Here is a 3,768-nt window from a genome sequence, read left to right as displayed (position 1 = left end):
TATTAGTATATGTGTTTTAGATAGATAGATAGATAGATAGATAGATAGATAGATAGATAGATAGATAGATAGATAGATAGATGCAAAAATGAGTTAAGAGAAATAACGTGAAAATCGAATAAAGACATTAAATATCATACAAGATAGATTATTGATTTATTGAAATCATCTTCGCTCCGAGAGAAAGTAAACAAAAATCCAGTAGCAGCTCCGAAAGAGAATGGGAGATGATCTGAAGAACTGACGTCACTAAATGAACAAAATTCTGTTTTGTCTTTCTTTTCTGGAAACAAGAGGGCAGCGAAGTATTATGTTTCTATTTAATATGCGTCATCAGCTCGTCCTAACCTGACTCCATCGGACGTAGAACTTAGAGATATAAAAGCAATAGAAAATATCTATGACTAGAATAATTTGCATGATTAAAACAATGTAAGCTACAATAACTAAGTCAGGGTTGCCAGTGGTGACAATTTGGACAACAAAGACAAATAAATATATAGTTAAATATCATAAAAGATGAATTATTAGTTTATTGAAATTATCTTTTCTTCGAAAAAGTGTCGACAGATATATTGTCTGTGGCATTTGAAATACCGTTGTTCTAACAGAAGTATGTAGTTAGAGCACGTGTGTAATTGTTATGATAGATAGATAGATAGATAGATAGATAGATAGATAGATAGATAGATATAGATAGATAGATAGATAGATAGATAGATTGATTGATTGATTGATTTAAACGCAGGTGTTATTCAAATCTTTTTACTTCCGACATATGTTTCGAAGAAAACATTGGTATTATTCCAGAAGGAATAAAATGATGTAAAACAATGCAATCTTCTCACCAGAGAAAGAAAGAAACCAAGCACATCAATAACACATTTTGACAAAATGTGATGACTGCGTATATGATGAAGGGAACGCTAGTAAGATTTTCTTTTTAAACCGTTAGCAGATATAACGTCAAAGGTAGTTTGTAGATAGAGAAGGAGGAGAAAGAAATTAGTAGAAAACTAATAGTGGAGAGATATAGAGCGATGGGTGACTAGGAATAAAGCTTAAAGGCTTGAAAGTAGATATATTTAGTGGACGTGAAATGTAAGAATCAGTCAAAGGTCGAATTATATAGAATAGTAGAAATCACTTACAGGAACTAAAGTTATGCTTTTGCCAATGTTTGCAACGATAAACGCGTTCTGTAAACGTGTTTACAAGAGGATTCTCTGAGAACAGGATGAAATACATTTCATTGTTACAAAGCGGACAAAAATATTTACCTTTATCATACGGAAAAGATATAGATAGAATATTCCATTCCAAATCAAATTGTTTATTATGATCCTCTAGATACCAAATTAATTTACTAAGCCCAGCATTGTTATGTTTATTGATATGTTTAAATGTAGAGTAATGATTAGATATTCTTTGGGACAACTGAGATGAAGAACTACCTATATAAAAAGACGTCAGAACCAGAAGTAATTTTACATTGATAAATAGAGCTTCTAGTCTTAGAATTATTGCTAAGGAAACGAATGCGATTGGAATCAACATCAGAAGCACTAACACCGCTGCTATTAGTATTTAAAGAATGGTTAGGGTTAACAAAATCAATGTTACTATTTTCATTACGTGGATTTGTATTTAACAACTTATTATCATGCGAAGAGATGATTTGTGAAAGATTTTTTTTGTATTAGAAAACCCTAACACTCCTGTCACAACCTGGGACCTTGAAGACTGCTTTAATGCGAGAAAGTATACTAGTCCCTTAATATTTTATATTCAATATTTCATCTATTCAATAAGATAATCAATACTTCATTTCATATTACTATTTATACTATATATTCTATATTCTACATTAATATTATAAAGAATGTAAATAAAACATAAAAAACAGAGTTGGAATTTCTTTGAATAATATATATATGTATATATATGTATACATACATGCATATATGTATGTGTGTGTATATATATTTATACCTACATTCACACATATATTTTCATATATATGTGTGTGTGTGTGTCTGTGTGTGTGTGTGTGTGCGGTATCGGAAATTTAGAGGAACTGGTGACAATTTTCTATATATTTCATGAAAAATGCAATATCAGTGACAATAATCGATGCATTGATTACCTACGACATTTTATGATACCAGTGCCAGAAATGTAATTCCGCCTTCGATTGTTTCCGTAGCGAATGTTTTTGAACATTTTTCCATATTTCACTATGTTCGTCGGAAATTGGAGAAATCAATGAAAAATAATTAAACTCCACACCTTTGTGAATTTAATATACACATTACAGTTAATTTATATTTTCTAATACACGAGGTCTGATCAATAATTATCAGGAATGTTGCCATAATAACGACGCTGAAGCACGCAGAGTAATGCCGCTTGGCACAGACATTAAACTCTGCTGTGCAGGCGCATTGAGTTTTAACGTTGTAGCTCACTTCCGCTGTGTACAGCAATGCTTGGAAGGAAGGTGTGTTGCGTTTGAGCACCGTATTGACCAAGACAGAGAAAGTTGTCATGGTGATACCTGCTCAGAGGCCTACGCAAAGTGTATTGAGAGGGGTGTATGAGCCGCACACAAATGTACGAGTGGTTCAGACGTTTCTAAGATGGTCGCAAGCAGCAAAACTGTGAAAAACATCGCAGATATGCGGGCAGCTGTGAGTTCAAATCGTCGGATCACCATCCGTGAGCTATCAGAGGATGTACAGATTAGTTACGGTCCAGTCAGTCCATTATCACTAAAGATTTGGGTATGAGACGTATGTCTGCGAAGTTTATGCCAAAACTGTTTTCAGCTGACCTCCCCACTTCAAGGATCTCATCACAGTCTGACAATTTTTCAATCTTTTTTTCAAAGTACTTGTTTGAGAAACTTCGATTTTGCTGTTTGTAAATCTTTTTGGATTCAGTATATACATTATCTGTTTTTTTTATACTCTTTACTCTTTACTCTTTTACTTGTTTCAGTCATTTGACTGCGGCCATGCTGGAGCACCGCCTTTTAGTCGAGCAAATCGACCCCAGGACTTATTCTTTTGTAAGCCCAGTACTTATTCTATCGGCCTCTTTTGCCGAACCGCTAAGTGACGGGGACATAAACACACCAGCATCGGTTGTCAAGCGATGTTGGGTGGACAAAGACAAACACACAAACACACACACACACATATATATACATATATATATATTATATATTAATATATACTATATATATATATATATATATATATAATATGTAATATATATTATATATATATATATATATATATACGACAGGCTTCTTTCAGTTTCCGTCTACCAAATCCACTCACATGGCTAAGGTGCCACGCAGTGGGACTGAACCCGGAACCGTGTGGTTGGTAGGCAAGCTACTTACCACACAGCCACTCGTGTCTTGCATTAAACAGTTTTGTATGAAATCATTATCAATTGTTACGAGCCAGTTTGCCAGTTTGCCAAGTCACTGTATTCTTTAAAATCACTAAATTTGCTTCCTGTTTCCTTTTTCTGCTCTCTCTTTTCTGCACCAAAAGTTGTCAACAGTAGGTTGATTATTGCTAAACACAGCACTCATTGTTTGCGCTCTATCATTGACCTCTCTGCTGCTTGCACGGTTTGTTTCAGTTGCAGCTGATGACAAACTCTTACTTGACATTGTAAAACAGTTTGATAGTTTTTGACATTTAGAAATTTCGTTTAGATTGCTTTTCTTTGAGTTAGCGTTTCTGGTATCCG

At 34.0% G+C, this 3,768-nt stretch overlaps 1 long non-coding RNA gene across 1 annotated transcript in view; it reads left to right on the top strand.

Annotated features, from left to right (window-relative positions):
- The first annotated feature begins 1,089 nt into the window (after positions 1–1,089).
- Positions 1,090–3,768, top strand: part of LOC118762367 — a 7,199-nt gene continuing 4,520 nt past the window's right edge. The window contains exon 1 of the long non-coding RNA XR_004998111.1: positions 1,090–1,101. This is a non-coding gene — a long non-coding RNA (uncharacterized LOC118762367). The remainder of the gene's footprint in view (positions 1,102–3,768) is intronic.

Source organism: Octopus sinensis, linkage group LG2 (genome assembly GCF_006345805.1).
Source record: "Octopus sinensis linkage group LG2, ASM634580v1, whole genome shotgun sequence".
Lineage (NCBI taxonomy): Eukaryota > Metazoa > Mollusca > Cephalopoda > Octopoda > Octopodidae > Octopus > Octopus sinensis.
This window is presented reverse-complemented; position numbering and strand designations above follow the sequence as displayed.